Consider the following 21,230-nt stretch of genomic DNA (forward strand, 5'->3'; position numbering starts at 1 on the left):
TGCTCAGATTTCTGTAGTAGTGGATCAGGTAAGGGCCAGTGCACGTATTCAGAATAAAAGTGCTGTAGAAATGCTGCACTGACACTATTTGCCAAGTGTTTTCAATATTAGAAAACTTTTCTGTTACTGATTTTCATATCAGTTTGCTGTTGAGATTAGCAGAGATAAGAGACCAGAAAGGATGCTTTGTGCTCTTGTATAGAGTTGCAAAGCACTCAAGATTGTGTGGATTGTGAATGAGTCACCTACAGAGCTGGTCCTGTAGTTCCAGTGGGAAATGAGACCTGGTGACATGCAGAGGAGCTTAAAATTGCAGCTGGAAATTCAGGAAAGAAGAAGCCTGGAAGTGCCTGCTTTTCTGGGTACCTCTCAGACCCTCCCCTGCTCTCACACCACTCATTGTGTAGCCCCAGAGGGGAAAAAGGGGGGAGCTGGATTTGGATTTGGGTTGCTTTGTCCTCTGCAAGTGGCATGGCACTCCTCAGGCTGGTCTGATCTCAGACAAGCTGGCTCGTGACCCAGCATTGTTAGGAGAGGAGAGCTGCGCCAGGTTTTCCCTCTGCCCCTAGGAACACATGTGATGTGTGTCTCCTCTGGTGGGAACTGCTGGGTGCTCAGAAGTGCTTCGAGGCGATCTGCTGCAAGAGCAAATCCTGGCCGTCTACCTGTGGCAGCGTGGTATTCTCATCACTTTTCATTGTTATCAAAGTAAATATGAAGGCATTTTCTGAAAGCAGTCACTGATTTCAGCAGTTTTCATCTGCTTCCAGTCATCTGATATCATGTAAATCACTTTCATGTTCCATTGATTTTTTTTTCCTTTTTTTCCTAGGGCTGTCTGGCTGGTAGTAGTAACCTTCTGGTAGAAAGGCAGCTAAGCATGTAAGAATTTTAAATGAGTTTCCATCTGGTGTTGTTTTTGGCTTTGTAACAGAAATAAAAATGTTTTGCATTTTTACAAAGTGGAGGACTTTTTTTTTTTACCCTCCCGATAATTAAAAATTGGATCTAAAAAGCAAAATGGAAATTTACTGATTTGCAGAGCCAGATAACTGAGCTGTGCCCTTACACCAGCACACAGCTGGGGAGTCCAAAAAGCATCTGCACCATATGATGGAAGGGCAAATGTTTTTTTTGTTTTTTTTTTTTTTTTTTTAAATTGATGAATCTGACCTGATACAGCTTCTCACTGCTCTCTGAGCAGTGTGGAGGTACTCCTAAGATGCTGTGTTCTTGGAAGCTTCCTAATTAGCTTTACCAGTCATCTCTAATTAAAACAAATTACAGTTCTGTCCTGGTTCCAGTTAGGACAGAGTTAAGTAGCTCATAGTAGCTGGTAGGGTGCTATGTTTTGGATTAGGATGAGAAGAGCGCTGATAACATGCTGATGTTTTAATTGTTGCAGAGCAGTGTTTACACCAGGCCAAGGACTTTTCGGCTTCTTGCTCTGTCCTGCCAGCGAGCAGGCTGGGGGTGCAGCAGGAGCTGGGAGGGGACAGACCCAGGACAGCTGACCCAAACTGGCCAAAGGGGTATTCCATACCATCTGACGTCATGCTAAACAATATATAGGGGTGGCTGGCCGGGGGGGGGGGGCCGGCTGCTCGGGGATAGGCTGGGCATCGGTCAGCGGGTGGTGAGCAATTGCATTGTGCATCACTTGTTTTCTTACACATTATTATTGTTAATACTATTACCATTATCACTATTATTATTATTATTGTTATTATTATTTTCCTGTCTTAATAAACTGTCTTTATCTCAACTCACAGGCTTCACTTTCCCGTTTCTCTCCCCCCATCCCAGAGAGGGAGGGGGGAGGGTGAGCGAACGGCTGTGTGGTGTTTAGCTGCCAGCCGGGTTAAACCACAACAAGTTCCTAGGTCTACATCGGGTTCAGGTGTTAGGTTGGATAATTCTGTGCAGTGCTTCTTTGGGTGTTGACACCTCCCTTGCTACTTAACACCCTGGCGTAGGTTTGAAGAAAACCAAGCAGTAATTCTGGACTGGCAGGGCATTGATGCTTTCTTGAACTCCTTTTTTTCCTTTTTTTCTTATTGCAGCTCGTGCTCGTCACCTTGCCCTAGCGGCTCTGCCTGGGTGAGGTGGTTGGGACCTCTCGTCTGGGGAGAGCTGAGGCTTTTGCAGATGTTGCCGGTTTTGCCGCATTTGTCCTGTGGTCCAGAAAAGCGGGCACCTTTCTAATGAGTGGGATGATATTGCCTAAGGACGAATGGGAGATGATGACTAATTTTTCTACATTTGTTTTACAGTTTGACACTGTGAAGGCTTAGTATCAAGCAGGATTTCAGTAGGTTTCAAAATTCATTTTGGCTGTGCTTTGTCTGAATGTTTTTTCCATCACTTTTCCTTTAAACTGTTTTCTTCCCTTTCTGATCCTGTTTTGTGGTTCCAGAGGCTTCAGGGTGCTTCAAAGGCTCGGGTAAGGCCAAAACATGGCTCTTGGATTTATCCTGGTGCCTGCACTGTGCTCTCCCCTTGAAGAGTGTCAGCCCTGTAGGCATCAGCCACTGGGCTGAGACCCTTGCTTTTTGAGGGCAAAAGGATCTGGGGGACATTTAACAGGATGTATTTGTTGGTGTTTTGAGTCCATCTTCTTGATGTTCTGCCAAAAGAGAAATAGTTGTTTCACTTGCAATTTTACCCAACCTCTGTGGTGAGAAAGAAGCTGATCTGAACTCAGCTGTGTTTTTTAATTGATCTACAATTATACTTCTTTTTTCTTGTCCTGCTCTCTAAAACAGCCAGATCAGTAAATCTAGCAACTGTTACAATAGTTGCCTAGTGGCTGTGTTTTTAAATGCTTGCAAAAAATAGTAGATGGTAGAATTGAGCTAAGCACTTCTTTCCTTAGATCTGTGCTAATACGGTGTTGCACTTCTTCTCCACCAAGTCATCAAAATTGAAGGCAGTTCTCGTTAAGGCTTAACACGATAAAGGAAAGTTGAATTTAGATACAACATTGCCAACTAATTATAGTCTAGCACTCGTGCACTAATATAAATCTTGCTTGAAATATGCTTAATTGCATTTGAAATAATTTCAGCTGTAAACTAATATTTTCTATTTTTTACTTAAGGCTTGCACATAGTGTTTGTTGATCTGCTTGTGGCTATTAGCTATTTTTCTTTCCCTCACTATAAAGGAATTTAACATTTAATATTTAATACATTTATTATTTATTTCTCAGTTTCTTCTTCAGTTATCTAAGATCAAATGTTTCTGAGGTCAAGGGCTCTGCCTGTTTCTCTCTTCAAAGGAAATGAGATTCGCAAAACAGCGCAGAAGTGCTAAGCCAAAGGCTGGAGAATAAAGATGAACATTTTAAGTCCCCAGCTTCTGACTTAAATGAAAGGAGGGAGGTCAATGAAAGCTCTGCCTCCAAAACTCATGAGCCGTGTCCATGAGAAACACAGAAATGACTTAACGTGATGCTGATGAATGGGGAGGTGGAGTTGTGCTGCCTTCAGAGAAACAATACCGTTTTTTTTCCTGTATTTGTTTCTTTTTTAATTATTATAAATTGGAGCGTTACGTGCAATCACTGAACTTTGCAGCCCCTTGGTTGTAAGAAGTGCATGTAGTTGTGTAAGCCGTGCAGTTCTGAGCGCTGCAGAAATAAGAGCTTCCACTGAATTGCTTCAGTTTTAATTAAAAGGGAGGGAGGATGAGTGCATATTAGTACAGAAGGCTCTCTGGGAAAGGAGTTCTCACAGAATGAACAACATCCTTTTAGCCAATTGCCTTTGTGTGGGAGGAAAACTAACGTTATAGCGAAGCTGGTAAGTTACTGCTGAAAGGGGCTATCCTTATTCTTTTTTTTTTCCTTTCCCTCTGCACGTTGTGTGATGTGGCCCTGCCTCCTTGTTTCTGCCAGTGCTGGCACTTTTTTTTTGATTCAACACTGGGAATTAACTGCACCATCAGGGCTCGTCCTGCTCCCTCTGCTCCCCTGGGGTTCTGGTGGGTTATTTCCCGGCCTAGGCTCCCTGCGCAATGAAATGGGCACTGGAGCCGGTACAGTTCTTTCACTGGGCACAGCTGCATCAGGTTTGGGGTGCATTTGATTTTATTTTTTCAGAAATATCACGAGTTTCTTGGGGCGCTGGAGGGATGCTCTGTCAGGGCTCCTGAGAGCTGGAATTGCACAAAGACACTGAAACGCAATGGGTGCTCATCTCCGTTCAGCGCTTTGCAGTAGGTTAAAAGGAAGCTTTTTGCTCTCGAACCCTTAGTGTCTTGCAGCGTGTTGCTGCTGCTTGTGATCTGTGCTGCTGGTTGGCTGGTAGCCCTGCTGTGTTTCACGCCTGTGCCGCTGGCGTGGATTCCCAGAGGTACCCAGAGCGGCCGGGTTTTCCTTCAGTGCTTCCTGCCTGTGTCCCTGTCAGAAAGAGAAATCCCCGATGTGTACCTAACCCTCTCTCCGCAGCAGCAAAGTGGCTGTTGAGCCTTTTTCACTGAACCTGTTTGTCTTCCTCTGACAAAGTAAATACACGCTGATTACCACCACGTTGATCACACGGTGCCATTTCCGCAGTCACTGTAAATTGCAGCAGTTCTCTCCCACCACCAGTTCAAGGACCTTTGGTACCAGTTTGGCCCTGAGTGCTGCAGACATCAAATATGTACTTGTACTGCAGAAATCTGCCAGAAAAGAAAGTGTTGCAAAATGCAGATGGACTTTGAGAATAAATGTTACTAAAGCTTCTCTAGCGCAAGCACCAGGCGTGTGTACAAAGCTTGTGTGCTGTGCAGTACCGCTGTAGCTGCTGTCAGCTCTAAATCAATCACTGCATTTGGCAGCACTTCTGCAGCCAGCTCTCGCAGGTGTAAGACCTTTGTGCAACTGCATCAGTGTTGTACAGGTTTTTCAGAAGGTCTAAGTAGATGCATCTTCGTGGTTTTGTTTGGTTCTCGTAGCTGTTGTCCTGAAAGGACCTGGTTATATCCTGTAGGATGCTGAGCATCGCTTCCTGTAATCGCTAAGGGAAAATAGTGATTCTTGATGTCTTAAGAATCGATCAGGATTCAGCAGTTTTTCTGGATCTAAAGCAAGAAGTTGAGCTAAGTTGCTGTGTGTTTGCCCACAGTAAGGATTTGAGGATCAAACTGCCCTGTCCTGAGAGGTCTGGCTGATGGAAATTGCTTCTGTTGATTGCAGTGTTCACACTAATGAGCAACAGTTATTTGAAACACATGCCCTGTTAGGAAGGTGGGAGTTCTTACACTCTTCAGTCATGGGCTATGGTACGTGTGTTGTTCCTTAGTCTGCAGTTTTGCTCAGTCTCCAGTTTATTGTTGTTAGCAGTTGTTCCACCAAACAGAGCAGCTAAATGGGTCGCTTGAGAAGAGCTGCTGCTGGTTGCAACCATTTATAGGCGCCTGGGTTTTCTGTGAGTAAAATTAATGGAAGCTTTGTGCTCCACTCAAACGGAGCCAAATTTATTACCTCCTAACCTTCCAAGGGATATGAGTAACACTGCACATAAATTACACAATAATTAAGGCTTCACAATAAAACAAAACAATCTTTATATAGCTTTTTGGTATAAAATGCGCTACCTGGACCTGAAATGAAGGAAACCATAAGAACAAAAAACGCGTGTAGCATATGTTTGCTCATGTGCTTGTGTATTATCTTTTATCAGTGGTTCTGGAGATGTCTCGCAGGCTTCCAACAGCTTATCTCGTCCTGTAAGTTAGGGGTTAAGAGCACCAGAAGCTGTGCATTTCTAGGCAGCAAGTCGCATTACAGGGGGAGATGACAGCAGGCTCTTGGCTCATCTTCCCTGCCTCGTGGGCAGGTCTGGCTGAAGTCCTGAAGATGCATCTGATCTTGCAGGGGTTTGGTTTGAGAGTTGTCAGTCTGAAGCTCCTCTGGCTGCTGAGGCTTTCTTGCTTGTGAGCAGTAGGTGCCTTCGTTTTCCTATGGCTCTTACCATGTCCCATTTGCTTGGTTATCGCTTTGTTGTACCCTGCTGTCGTTCTCTGTGGAAAGTTGTGGAGAGGAGAACTCTACTTCCATTTTTTATGCACAGGATAAACCTAAATGAAGGGTCTCTAAGCAGTGTCAAAAAGAGTTATTTAAAGGATGTTAGGTGTTATCTCTTCCAGATTGTTTTATCACACCTGTCAAGAAGCCACGGGCGCTATTTGTGGTGGTTGTGTGTTTTAGTAGGTTTCTTCCCCGTTATACAGCAAGTGTGAGCAATTTGTACAAGGCTACTCTCACTGTTAACAGTAAAAGAAAATCCTTGATCTCCCAGTTCTGAGCCCTCACTTTGTGTTTGGCCTCAGTTATCATTTTTCACTGACCTAGTATTTAAAGAAATCTCTTTAAGGGATACTGGTTCAGCTGGATCCAAAAAGAAGTACAGGTACCTCTAAGTACCCAGGCAGTTGTAGGGAACTAGTAGGAATACAGCTTGCACAGCTGCACGGTTGTAGATATTTACCTCCCACTGTACTTGAGAGCAATTCAGCTTAAGGAAGGCTGAGGCTTGCTGGAATTGCCATCTACTCCCTTTATATTTGGGGAGATTAAAGGAAACGTATTACTCCTGCTAAACTGCGTCTCTGAAGAAAAGACAGAGTCTTTAGAAACAAATTTTAAGTGCAAAAGAAGAGTTTGATCTTTTCGTGCTCTCAGGTGGAATACATTCAATTGTTTTAAAACCTCTATAGTATCTCTCTCTTTTTTTCCCCAACCACTGTTCCCATGTTTCGTTACTGGCAGTAGTCACCATCACACTTTTCTTTCTGCATAAAACTTGACCATAAATCTTACTCTGAATTGGGCCCTGGTGCATCCAGGTATGGGTGCCTACACTGACGTCTGTATCGCCAGTAGGGTCTGCAGTAAAAGGGTGTGTGCGATTTCTTTTAGACTTAGTTTCAATTTGTTAATTTATTCAGTGAAGTTTAGAAAATGAAGTTTGTACAAATAGACAGATACAGAAGGAAAACCGTCTTCAACAGTTGTTTGTAAAGGATCTGCATTTGTTGTAAATACACAAAGGCGATAGAGTATTTTGAATTTGTATGGTGCCTCATGTTTCATCAGGAAGAGATGGGCTTTTTCTAAGTTGGGATAAATTATACCATCGGTTGTGTTTTGTGCAATTTGTTAATTTCAAAGTAACAGTTGTATCTTCTTAATGGAAAATCGTAGATGACAAAATTTCTAGTTGACATTTTAAACCAGACCTCATAGCTGGAGAGGAAACATGTCATATGTTTGGAAAAAGCATGTTGATGCACTGTATTTCTGAGCAGATGCCTCCTGTTTCAATGTAGGTTAAACTCTCCAAGAACAAGTTTTGAAACAGGTTTTGTACTGAGATTTAAGTCTTGTATTTTACTTTATATCCTTGGTTCTTGGAGGATGAGATGCAGCACAACATAGAGTCTAGTCTGTAACTGTGACAGCGAGCCCCCCTGTCAGCAATGCAGAATATCTATCTGTAGTAATTGGCAGCTGTGACAGAAAATAACACTAATTAGATGCCATGAGTTTTAGTTCTCTGTGAATTCTGCTTCTTGTTTTCCCGTTGAATGACCTACGGTTTCTTGTGTTTTTTCCCCCTCTGTTTTTGACCCTAAGAATGAGATTAATGCTTGGGTTGCTGGTGGCTAGGCTACCTACAGTATAAGAACGGTTTGGCTTATAACTTGTTGAATGGCGCTGGAGCTCAAGAAGACTAGAAAAGTGCAACCTCGGCCAGTGAGAGTGCCTGGCGTCACTTCTGGCAAAGGAGCTGGCCGGGAGTGAGCTTTGGAGAAACTGCAGAAAGAGACCAACTTGAAGAAAACCAGGAGCGTCACTTTCTTTAAAAGGTACCCCTTCAGAAGTCTTTTAGACTATTCTAAAGTCAGCAATAATCTGCCCCAAAATTACTGAAGAAGGAAGATGTTTTGGGTCGTTTTTCACCGATACCTTCTCTTGCTACCCTGGTAAGGCGTGCTTTTGTCTGGGCACTTCATCCGCTACCACATGCAGAGATGGGAGTGCTGCTCTCTGCCTCACCTGCAACAGAGGTAACGTGCCAGATGACTCACTTCACATTTATTTCCTCTCCTGGGGCCTGTTTCATTTAAGCCATCAAAATAGAAATCTTTGCTTGGCTTATACAAAGAAAGCACAGTCACTTCCTTTCCTAGTTGTCAGGATTCACAGAATTAGCCCAGTTACGTTTTTGGGGCATTACAAACCTGCTTGTGAAAAAGAAGGCAAGTGCTTGTGTGGTGTTTTTTTTTTTTTTTTAACTGTTCTCTTCATATATCTTGTACAGAAGGGGGAAAAGAAGCTGCTGCTGCTTCTGCTTTTTGGTCCGTCTACTCTGCAAGTGCTTCTTCAGTCTGAGGCAAGCTGCTGTGGCCAACCTTCATTAGATGTGAGGTGAACTACCATGTCCTCAGCTAAGGCCGAGGCTGAAGGTTTAAACGTAGAGCAGAATGCTTGACCTGAAGTAGTTATGGAATATTTTTTAACTGGAAATAGATTTGATACTTGATTTCTTTTAGTAGACTATTTTGAAGTTAGAAGTAGAGACAAGCAGGATTCATTGGAAGGATGGTCAGTAGCACCCCAGGGGGCAGGTGGCAGATGGCTCCTGGCAGGAATGTCCTGAGAGCGTTAAGGTGCTCTCTCAAGCCAGGTTTTTAAGCACACATCTCTCTCAGCATATTACATGTAAGGTGTGTTGTGGGGTTTTTGTTACCTGTTTAGTGCATTGACTTCTCTGAAGATTTGATAGCTCGTGTATGCGTGAGTGAAAAGAAATGTTAAAACCCACTGGTGTTTGTGATGGAAGAGACGGGCAGAACCCGCTGATTTCACTAGGAACAGATTTTTTCTGCTGACTGCTGCTGCGAAGAGGGTCATCCTCTGGCTTGTAGCAAAGCACTCTGCACCGATTTGAGACCACACTTAAATCAGTGTGATGGAAAATCCCTCTGCCCATAGTGCTTTTTAATTCCCCTGGGAAGGGATGCAGAACAACTCCCTGGTCTGTTATGTTTTTCAGTCTTTAGCTGTCTTTGGAATGCAGTGTTGGTGCATTCTAATACTATCGTGACTCTTGCATCAGCTGTTCAACTTCAGTAGCACTGGCACCTCTTTCCCAGGTAAGTATTTTTCTGACCAGGTACCCAGTGTACAGGGACTCCCGTGATGCTTCTTTAAGCGAAACCCCGTTGCTGCCTGCTGCACTCCACCCCCTGCACCTGCTGAAGACCGCAGGACTGCTGGGCATTGCCCAGCTGATGTTTCTGACATATGGTCTCTCTTTAACAAATGCTTCTTTGCAGCTTGTTACTGTGGGCTGTGCGTGCCAGAAACTTTAGTTTCTTTTAGAGGGCTTTTGCTATTTTGCTTAGGCAGATGTTGGGGTCACCCTTCTCTGCTGTTCCCATGCGAGCAGGGCTATGTCAGCTGCTGCGTCCTCCTTCTGGGCCTTCAGAGGGCAAGGACCCGTTCTGCTGTGCTGAAGGTAGGTCAGGCTCCTCATTGCCTTTCTCTGAACACCGATATTTATTCGAGCTCCTCTATGGATTCCTGCGAGCTTCAGGGAAGGCTCCAGTGAGAATTCCCCCCTGTGGTTTAAAGCACTAATGAATAATGGAAGCGCGGTTGGCCAGGATGTGAGTCAAGCGCGGTGGTGAGGTTACGTGTGTCATCTGAGTCATTGTGCTGATGGTGCTCTTGGCCTGTCGCAGGCGTTAGATCTGACATCTTTCAGTAAGGTTTAAAGGCGTGGTGAAAGATTATGGGCACGGTTTCACATTGCTTTAGACTGCTCCAAAATCAGTGTTACGGCTGCTACTGACAGCGGCTGGTAAAGGGTGTCCCTTTTGTTCAAGCTGCTACAGCACGCCTTCTCCTTGTCCCTGGCACCCTCGTGGCCTCCTGTGCAAGCTGACTGATTTGAGGACCCAGCTGAAAACGAACCCCTCAAAGAAGAGGAGAGCTTTTGGTCTTGCCCAGCACGGATCCGACTCATCGTGGGAGCCCTGGAGCGAGCACGAGTCGGGAGATTGACCCTTAAGAAATTATTGGATTCCTGCACTGGCCGCTCTGTCCCCACCAAGAAGCATCACCACAACCCAGCTCTGGACGAGGCATCACTTTGAAATCTCCTCCCTGGAGCAGGGAGAGGGATTGCCAGCAAGAGGGGAAGAGCACAGGGACGGGCAGGCTGGGGGTGGGGGTGCTTGGACTTGAAGCAGCCACAGCAAGCATCCTTCTGACTGTGGTGAGACAGCTGAGCTGCTCCAAAGGCCGGCTGCTGCTGGGAGGGACAGGTGGCTTAAATCAGCGTGGACGTGAAACCCCACCATTACGTGAAGCATTTGACTGCTGACTGTGGAACAGCAGCATTCACTTTCTGCAGCTGAAGGTATGTGGAACGATTCCTTACGCTGAGGTGAGCACTGCGCAGTCGTACTCAGAGTTCATGCTGCTGGGTCTGGCACTCTTTATTCCATTTAAATTCTGCCTACATGAAGTAGGCAGAATTATTCCAGAATATTTCCAGCTTTTATGTATGCACGTAGTAAGCTCAGTATAAACCCAATACTAACTTTCCCTGTCATTACTGACTCTAGGAGTAAGTTGATTTTTAAATGAAGATTCAAAGTTGGTTGGCTTTTTAGGCATCTAAAATGTGTGTGCAGGTCCATACACATATCTATACGTACGTTTGTAGACCTGCACACACACATCCTTACTTTCAGAAGGAAGCCTTGGAGCCACCGGCTCTGAGCAGGAGCGCTGAGCACAGCCAGCTTCCTATTTGGGTAAACGGCGAACAATGGGAGCTCTTCCTCCTGGCTGCTGAGGGCTTCAGCTGAGGCTGTGGCTGCTCACATCTCATAGTATTTTCTGGCAGCTTTAGGGGTTTTTTTAAGTGTCTGGTACAGAGTTGTGATGTTTTGACTTACAGCCACCTCTGTTAAGTCTCGGTGCTGCTGTGGCCAGGGGCCTTCTTCCTAAAGGCGCAATCCTGCGCTTGTCTCAGAATCCACCAGAGTACCTCTTGGAGGTGCCGTGGCTGAGAGAAAAATTATTTTAAGCCCTAACAGGATTTCAAATCATATTTTTCAGTTTTGGCAAGACCTCATGTAGATTCTGCGAAATCTGTCTCGGTTCTGTGAAATTAGTGGCTAAATTCCAGTTGTTTTACTGGAGGCTTCCTCAGGCTTCTGCATGAGTACTTCAGCTCAATTAGCTTTGTGTATTGCATGCTTTTTTTTTCTTGTTGTAGAGCACATTCTTTTTAATTTTTAATTTCGTAATACCTGGCATCTTTGTCACAGTTCAGCCTGAAGATCAATCCGCAGAAAGCTCCAGAACTTCCCTGTCAAAACCAGCATTGTTCTCATGCTTCTGGTTGTTATTGGTACTCGGTTAATGAGTCTGGCCCCTCTGCCTCTGGTGTAGAGGTCACATTTTTGCTATATTGATTAACTTAACCGTTTTGAGTAAATTTTACAGCCCCTGGCTGCTGCCGACCCTAAATTCCTGCAGCACCTCCAAGCAAGATGCTGAACATAGCTCGCATTCCTGATGCGGCCCAAATGGGTGTGCTGTCAGGTGGTGGGTGCTAGGACGAAGCACGGCAGCGTGCATCCAGGAAAATCCTTTATTTGGAAAAAAAATCAGTCTTATTCCATGTTGAATTTAATGTGGAGCACTGCATTGGTAGGTGAGATCCTTCCTGCTGTGATGAGTGATGCTCTTTGGTTTCTTACGGGCTTGGATGCCTTTGCGTGAATGGAAATCCTGAGGTGAGGGGGAATCAATGTGCTTCTTTGGAATTGAGGCCTTATTGAAAACAAGGGGGTGGCAGGAGATTTTAATCGTTTCTGGCTACGAGAAGGGATATAAGTGAGCTAGGGTAAGGGAACGTTATCTGGGTGAATTTTAATATTCTTTTTATTGTTGCTTCCTTTTGGAGCATGTGGTAATAGCTGCTGTCAGGTCTGTTCTGACGTGGTATTTCCTCTGTTTTAATGGAAGTGGTTGTAGCAATGTGCAGGGCATTTTACTGTAGACTCAACAATATTGCAGCAGCGTATCAATTCTGGAGTTCCACTTTTTGGAATGAAGTGTAAATATAACCATTTGGCAGCGTGTGTGTGTAACGTCCTGTAGGAAAACTTCCTTCCCCTTCAAGAGGAAGTTCATTTAGAGACTTTTGCTGTAATGAAGACGTAGCCGCCTTGTGTCTGTGTGATTTTAGTTAAAAATACCCCACCACACACCATATGCTAATGAAATCCAGGTCTTGAGACCTTAGGAGTGGAGAACCTGAAAAGAACCAAAGTGAGCACGCTTTGGGCATAGTATATATCTAATTAATCTGCAGGCTTACCGTTGTTAATTTGTTACACGCATTTGTAGTGTTTGTCTTCTGAAAGAGCTTCCAAAGCAAGCAACTTAATTCCTACTCTTTTGAATAAATAAAAAGAAAAAAAATTAGTTTTTTAATCTGATGATGAGTTGGCGTATCCTGACTTGTATTTCTCATCTGTGTAGTCGTACACCAGCAGAAGTCATCACAGAGAAATGTTAATTTTCGGTAACAAAGCAGAAGCACTGAGTGCAGGCCTACAGCATGTAGTTCTTCAAATGTTATTCTTTGTCTTTCAAATGAATTAAGAAATGTGCTTGTGTGTTACACGATGGAACTTGGCTAAATTTAAGGGAATAAACCTCTGAAGCCTGTAGGATTAAGGAAAGCTTTGTATAATTTATGGCAAAGGCCTAGTGAACACTCTTCTCAAGTCAGAAGTAATCCTAAGCTCAATGGCAAGTCGTTGTCTAAACAGGAAGCAAGCATAGATGCACAAATAATGTCTCTGTCCAGTAAGTACCAAATTTCTTGTCCTCTTGCAGTTTACTCTTTAGGCAGTGGTTCTCATGACTTTTTTTTGTAGCTGATGCTTTTGTATCTTTTGTCTTCCTAATTTCTCTTCTGTGGAAAGCATTTATCTTCCTGGTGGTGCTACAAGAGTCGGTCACTGTTTCCGCAGGAGAAACGGCAGGATCTTTTCTACCCGCGGCCTCCAGCTGGTATATTTAAAATCAACAAACAAAACCTAAAAGCATACACTAGTGAAGTGGTTTTAGCATCAGAGCAGATTATGTGATGCAATAAGAAGATGTTTGTATTTTCTGAAGGTGATCAAAAGATTGACCTTTCTTTTCATCAGGCTGTTGTTCCACTGATAGATCTCCCTATCAGAGATAAGGAGTTGAGCAGATACTTCAGCGCACTAGACCTGTGGTCATAACCAAAAAAAAAAAAAAAAGTGATCTAAATATATTTATCTTGGTGAGAATTGTGAAATCACAGCTGCTGTATTTTTTTTATCCTCTTTACTTCCTGAAGTGATCAACCCTGGATGGTGAGTCAGCTCGCTAGCAAAAATGATAAATCAAGCAATAAGCTAAATAAGGACTTTTCTATTAACCACAAGCTATTCTGAGCAAGAAATATTCCCAGTACTCGCTGACCCTGTTTTGTTGGCTTTTGTTTTATTTTTTAAATTAAAATTGGTTGTTTTATTTGAGGTAATGGAGATGGGACAGGTGTGATAGTTAATTCTAACAGCGGTCCTGCCGTAATTCTGCTGAGCACATATATGTGTGATACATCCCAAATCCTTCATAGCCTTGTAGAAGAGCTTTTAAGGTATAGAAAAAACGTGATGTCTTTCCCCCCATGCCTCCTGAACTGAAATGGCCAGGGCTTGTAAGGTAGAAGAGAAGATCCCCTTTGCAGCAAAGCAGCTCCTCCCCAAGAAGTTTTGGATGTGCTGTCCTAGCGTGCAGACTCGGTATGGTTTCTGTTAGCACACACTGCATAAGTTGCAGTTAAGGGTTCTTTATTGGCTCTTGGCTGGCTTTGAAGCCAGATTCAGGAGGGCTTGTAACAGCATCATTAAAATTGATTATGACTAAAAGGGGGGAGGGACTTGAGCCTTTTATTTTGCGTTTTTTCAGTGCTCTCATTCGAAGTGTGCAGTCCGAGAGTCTGCCTGAACTTTCTCAAATCTCCTCTTGGGCAAATGTGCCTATATAGATTTCTCGAATATCTGAAAATAAACGTAAAAGAAACAGTATGACATAATGCAGATGTGGGACAAAGACGCTCTTCTAATGGCATAATAAATGTGTAGAGTGAGTGGATGCCCAGGCTGATGTGAAAACTGAGTGAAGGCCAGCAGTACAGGCAGGGGGCCTGGCCAAGCAGGACGTGGAAAGGCAGCAAGTGGCAGAGGAGCCAGGCTGGCACTGCTAAGTGCCTCGTCCTGTGGCACCCTGAGCTCTGAATTGCCTGACATGGCAGGCATCAAGGCTGCTGTGCGCCGCGTACACGGGAAAGTACGAGAGAGTATCAAGAAGACGGGTTGGGGAGAATTAAACAGGGGTAACAGAGCTCAGAATAGGGATGAATACCTGAAGTTGGTAGCTGGGAGAGCTGGTGCTTAGAGCGGAGGGATAACGCATTTGTAGAACTGGAGTTGACTCCAATTCAGGTTTCAGTGCAGTTCTGCAGCGTGATTTTAGTGAGCTGCCTTCATTCAGGCAGGGCTGCAAGTCCAGGCTGCGTGTGGCTCCGTTTTAATTTCTGCTGGTTTGGCTAATGCTGTGTGGAGTTACTGTCTTAGTGGTGGGAAAGCACATCTCCTGGGGAATGTGGACGGAGGAGTACCCGGCTGGGAAAACTGCGTTTCTGGCTTGTGGAGCTCCTTGCGTTGAGCAGGTGATGTAGTACTTTAACATCACCTTGTGAGAGGGTACAGTGCATGCCTGCTGGTGTCTTCAGTTCCGCAACAGCCCGTCCTGTTTTGCTGGGTTTGACCTGCGAACGTATGGGTGGAACAGGCTGGGGAGAGAAAATAATGAAAAGGCATGTTGTGCCTGGGCAGGGGGGAAGGATGGCTTAGGCTAAAATGCTGCCTCCATACCCCATGGGTATGATACGTGGCGGAGCGACTGGATCTCCTGCATTATTCATCGCCACTGGCTCCTGCTGTGCCGTGGGTGTTTATCACATGAATAGTAGTGCTGCGGGTTGCTGCAGAAAAGGTGTGTGTGACCTGAATACTCATCGCCCTCAGGTCTTTCTCCAAGTGACAGGTAAGACCTGGTCTCCAGTATGGTATGTCTGCTGAGAAGTTGAAGCGTTTGGCAATGTTTTTCTCTCCAGCAGCTTCTGGACGAACATCTTTAGCTGCCGCTAACCCTCGTGGTTTACCCTCTGTCACATATATCGGCATGAATTCTCAGGCTTCCAATTCCTTCCTTAACATTTGATGCCTGCGTGAAAGTAAGTTTTGCTTCTTAACGTGTAGTTGGAAAAATGCTCAGCTAGGTAAGTTGCACCCCATTGTGTGGAGTGTTAAGAGTAAGATCTGTGAGAGGAATTCCAGGCTCCTTTGCTTTCAAATACTGTTTAAGGTTTCTTCCTTTCTGCGTTTATTTTTTTCCCCTTCTCTTCAGCTCCTCCAACTTAAGCATCTTCAAAGCACACTTGTGTTGCTGCTTAAGTGTTAGCAGCAAATCAAACGTGTGGCTTCTGTGAACGGTAAAGCTTGGGTCAGGAGGGGTAAGCGAGCAGAAAATACGACTTGATTGCCATCCACTGGGGGGAAGACAAGCTGCAGTGGTGCTGGGGCTGCGCCCTGCCAGTGGCAGTGGAGCAATACCTACATACCCCTTTGGGGACCGTGCTGTGCTTCTTGGCACAACAACCCAGAGCTGCCAGCCTCAGCCCAGATGTCTCCTCAGACAGTTTCGTAATAGCAGCTACTCGTCTACTCTGCTTGTCTGCTTTCTGCTGCAAGTTGAACAGCAGTCGTGGTTGTAGCCATGCTGAAAGCTGGAGGAAAGGGACGGGCTTGGGGATGGAAAGTTGGGGAGAAGGGTTCGTGCTGCCTGCGGGGGATGCTGAGTGCTCTGCAAAACCCCATCTCGGGGCGTAGGAATTGTGTACGGGACATTTCTGGGCTCTCCTCCTCTTCCCCCACCAATGGGGTCTGCATGGCTTGATTGCACCTCCTTCGTGTGCAGGATTCCCTGGGTTTTGCCTGGAGGGTAAAGTCCCTGCTCTAGGGCAGGGAGTCAGCATGAGGCAGCCCCTCAGGCAACATCGCCTTCACGTGGACAGAGCTCCAGTGCTGGCCAGAAAACAACCGGTGGTTTTATTTCAGAGGCGTGAGGGAAGAGCACAAGGTAGGCACTAGGAAGTTCTGGGTAAGAAGCTTAAAGTAAACATGGGAAGAAATATAACGAGCAGCTCGTGCTGACGCTGTCGCTGGAGCGAGCTGAGAAGCAGCTATTTGAGCAGCAGACTTGTCCTTTGCCCTGGGCAGGATGCAAAACATCTGGCAGTTGCCAAAATGAGGATACAGATTCGGTCCAGAGCAGCGTGAAAGGCAAGTTGGGTAGCTCTGCCCTTTATTCCCCTTGTCCCTTTGTGCAAAACTATAAAGGAAAAGACAAAACCACCTTCCAACTTCCACTTTGGACGTTTTTCATAGAAAGAATCCCTAAAACGGAGGGGACGGACCTGGGTATCAGTCACGAATACCAAGCCTTTCTCTTCTCCCTGTCTCTTCCGTGGTTCACATGCCTTGTGGGGAGGCAGGAGACCCATCCCCACGTGCAGTCCTGGCCCGGCAGGACCTGACCTCCCGCTCTGCCCTTTCCAGGAGCGTGTCCTGGCCCTGTGGCACGGCACGGGGGGGCTGCTGGAGCCCTCCCTGCGGTATGACCTGCTGCAAGCACCCGCCGAGCCGGAAAGAGGGAGGGAGCTTGGCGATGGGCTGCTCGTCTGGGTGGGTGAGAGCTGGATAGCAGCTCCTGGCACGTAATGTAGAGATTATATTTCAAAAAGCCTAATAATTCCTGCAGATTGGATTAGAGGTCATTGCCCAGAATGTTTTTTTAACCGGGAAGGGGAAGGGTGGGGCCCCTCCTGCAAATAACGGATAACCAAATCTCTTCATTTTTGTTGTACTTGTCAGAGCTCGTAATTAATACAGCGCCCCACGTCTTTCACTTTTAGCCATTAATTGTGAAAGAAATGCTTCTGAACGTACTGAGACATGATGGGATAAGTGAAAACCTTCCCTCCCACTACATCTTCCTGACCTTCAAAAACTTGGGAAGGTAAAATGCTGTCTAAATGATGCTCTTACTTTCAGCCCTCTAGGGCACTCGGTGAATTAATGTATAAGATGCTCCCTTCTATGGATTTGGCAAAATCTGCTGTCAAAGAAGGTAAGATTTCTTTGCAGACAAAGGAAGGTAGATACTAAAAACGTCAGGAAATTCTTGAGGCAGTGACAGCAGCTTTCTCCCCTACCCCCTTCTTAATGACTCTTTTACCCTTCAGGCATGTCATGAGCATCCTTCACTCGTGTCAGACTGAAGCGCAACTTGTTAATACAACTGGCACTTCTCTTGCTTTAAGAAAATCGTAATCTGTGTTTGCTTGTTTTTTAACTATTTACACGCTAAGGGTCCTAGAAACAGCAGAACAAAACTCAGTTCCTTCTTCTCTTTCCCTTTTCTTTTTGAAAACCTCCAGCAGCCTGTGTTTTTGGGGTGGTTGCAGGAGACTTACCAGCAGGCTAATAGACTACAGTTAGGAACTGATCATCTGGAAGGAAAGAGAATAATCCATCCCTAAAATAGGTGACCACGTTGTACTTATTAAATATTGATGTTGTGCTGGACTCTTTCTATTCCAGTATTTTTAAACTGGGGGAAAGAGGTGGAAATTTTGAGAGGAGTGAGTGAGATCCTTCGCTCCCTGTTTACAAGACATCTAAGGCAGAGTTCCCAGTGTGACAACCCAGATGCAGCATGCCTGTGTGTGTGTGTGCGGGGGGAAGGCTGGAGCACAATACCTGTTACAGGGTTCGTAGTGGTACGGTTCGTTCATCACTATGAGTACTGTACATATGTAATATATATCCTCAGTCTCCATGCATAAATTCACATGTACTTCAATTCTGAAAGCACAGAAATTCAGAAGTCTGTAGTTATTTTTTCCCAGAGCAGCTGGATCCCTGCCAACTTGCACGTTGCTGACTTTACACCCTTCAAAGTTTCAGCCCAACTCCGGCAGGTTCGCAGGCTATTAGGTGTGTATGGCCATTACTATCAGAGATACAGCAGGGAGTGCTCCAGAGTGATGTACTCCCTAAAACTCATATTCCCTAATGCTATTATTTTCCTACAAAAGAAGCTTCTGAGGTGCGGAAGACCCCTTGTTGCTCACGTGAGGAGATGTGCCAGCACTGAGCCCCGTCCGAGGAGCCTACGTGGGGAACTGGTGAATCTCTTTTTGTTTTGGTGTCAGTTTTTACATGAAGTCGATTTAAATCGGAGTAGCTCTCTAAGTCGACAGAAGTAGACTCGCCTGCACATCTGAAAATGGCACTTGTGTAGATTTTTTTTTTCAAATTTTAAAGTGAGAACAAAAGTGCAGTTGTATTGCTGTTGAACATGCCATATATACAATGTGGCCTTCGTGGAGGGAAGGAAATAAGAATTGCTGAAGCATAATACCTGCTCCAGACTGTATTATTCCAGCTTGGCGATAGGAAACCTGCCTCTTCTGTATTTAACTTGAAGTGCCCTCTGTAAAGCAAGGTGGTTGGGGAGGAGAGCGGTCAGAGCCGCTGACCTCCTTAGCTCCTGGCGAGGAGCTGCCGGGCGCATGCGGTCTGCGGTGGGGCAGGGGAGGAGAGCTGCGGTGGTTCCTTGCTCGTGAAGACCTGCCTAACCTCAAGAAAGTGGCTTTGGTCTGAGGGTCAGGCGCTGAAGATCACGGGGAGTCTTCGTCAGCTAGATGTTACTTTTATAGCTCTCTCAAAACAGAAAGTGAGGTTTGTGCTAGTATCTCAACAGGGGCGAGAGCTCCCTGATCTCTTCCTGGCCAGCTGGTGTTTTCTGCTTGTTTTTATTATTTCTAACTCAAGTGCTGTCATGTGCACAAGGCTTTGCTGCGGTGTGGCACCTGTGAGGCTAGCAGAGGAGTGAATTGCAGGTCTGTGTCCCGTGGAAAACCAGGAATATCTAGTTCTGTTTCAGGTGTATGTAACTGTCTCTCTGTCTTAGCAAATGAAGGAGAGGGAGACTATTTAATTTTCTGCGCTTGCACCTAGCATTGCCTCAAGCAGCCAGTTGTTTATTTCTCTAATTGAAACAGTATGTTCCTCCTTTGTCCTTTGTGGGCGTTAAACATTTGCTGATTCATTTTTGAAGGATGCTATCTGTGCTTGCATGTTATCTGCCTTCCAATTTACCGCTTTTAATCAAGTCCTAAATTAATTATTCTCATTCGTATAGGTTTGGGAGACAGCTTGCTGCGCTGTTGGCTGTCTGAGGTTTTCTTTGAAATATTAAGTTATGTAAGCAGGAAGGGGGGAAAAAAACAAAACAAAACACAACAGTCCTGTCTTCATCCCCCAGTCACTGTTCTCAAATCTGCCAGTTTTCAAGGCGGGCAGCGTGGCGAGAATGCGGGCGGGGAGGTGGACGTGTTGGGCAGGACGTGGGGAACTGGGACGGGCGGCTGGGCTGGGCGAACGTCCTCCGCTGGGAAATAAAAAATGCTGGGTGTGCAGCAGCACTGCGTCAGGAGTTGGTGTCAGCGGTGGTGTCTCTTTGGATTTGAAGTCAGGTGGCTCTCGTTGAAACTGTTTTGCACTTTCCTACCAACAGTTATTCCTGCTAGGAAGAATTTTCCGAGTACTTTTTAAAGGCACCAGCACGGATCCCCTTTCCTGGGGAAGCTGTGATTTAGCCATCGTCTTCCTTCTGTGTCTTGCGAAGGGAAGGCAAGAAGAAAATTTGTCTTGTTCCAGACATAAAATGCCTTTTGAGTTGTCTGTTTTTCATTGAATTAGCCGCTGCTTCTGTTGCAGTTACACTAGGCTTGGTCTAAAGCAAATTGGGTTTCATATATAGGATGAAGAGGGTTAATTATAACGACGGCCATGCCAGCATCTGTTTATCTCAGGAAGCAACCCCTTAGAATTATTAGGGGGGAAAAAAACCTAGCCTGTGTGCCCAGTCTGTGCAGCAGGTTGGGGTCTTAAGGCTTACCCCAGGAAGTTTTGTTTATACGAAACCCGTGAATCTCAGACAGAAGGAAATGACTGCTTTCTTGGCTTTTCTGGCACGAGGGTGTTCACATAGCGTGTTCCCTCTCTTTCTCTCTCAGTGAAATCTGATCATCTGGTACAGAAGTCCACACAACTGTGCCCATTAAATTGGGTTAGAATATTAGGCTAACGAGCACGAAGCATTGTTCTGCTTCCTTCCTTCCCACTGGAAGAGGTGGCTTTTTTTTAATCAGAGTTTCATTTTTGAAATTAAAATGAGTGTATTTTCTCGATTTCTTCAAAAAGCTTTAGATTTTAAAAATATTTTTCGTTTGTTTATAAAAGATGCATTTTTTAAGTTTCTAAATGAGAAGTACAAATTGAAAGAGAACATTTTTCTCTCTCTTAAGTGATCTGTTTTGTCTTGGTACTTATTGGAATTTATAGTTCTTGAATTCCTTTTAGAACAAGGACAGGAAAGAACAGCTCTCTTTAAAATGGAATATAGTTTGGCTTGGTTTAGACTGGCTTTTGCTTTAATAAAAAAAATTTGAAGCTTTACAGCAGATGAGATTTGTATCTGCAGTCTTGCATATTTATTTTCTCCAGATGGGGAGAGAAATATGAAGTTGAATAATACCTTGAATCCTAGAGCATGGTTTGACAGATCTGCTGCCACTGATGGAGTATCTCCTGATGGGGAGATAACCTCGCTTCTGTCACTATGTGGCAACAATTCCAATATATTTTTCAAAACCAAAATCCACAGCATTAACGTAATTGTTTACCAGAGGGCAGGAAGGTTGAGGTCTGACTGCGTTGTAGTGTACAGACTTTGCAAAAATAAATGATATACTTGGTGTCTGCTGAACACAGGCATAACAGAGAAGATTTTTCGCTTTTTCTGATACAGGTTATGAATGTGCTGTTTAGTGAGGAGTTCTTGCTGCTTTTTTCCTAATTTAGGGCTCCTCTTCATCTAAAGGCGCTTTCTCACCGATGTTCAGTGTTTATGCATGGGGAAAGCCACAGGTCTGTAATGTGGTGCAGAGGGAGAGAGAATTTAAAGTGTGCTTTGT

General features: G+C 44.9%; 1 protein-coding gene across 4 annotated transcripts in view; it reads left to right on the forward strand.

The window, feature by feature from the left end:
• The window catches only part of APBB2 (amyloid beta precursor protein binding family B member 2), a 172,828-nt gene that overhangs the window by 33,798 nt on the left and 117,800 nt on the right, over window positions 1-21,230 (forward strand). The gene's annotated exons all lie outside the window — the stretch shown is intronic.

This window comes from Anser brachyrhynchus (genome assembly GCF_964034855.1).
Source record: "Anser brachyrhynchus genome assembly, chromosome: 4".
NCBI classification, from domain to species: Eukaryota; Metazoa; Chordata; class Aves; order Anseriformes; family Anatidae; genus Anser; species Anser brachyrhynchus.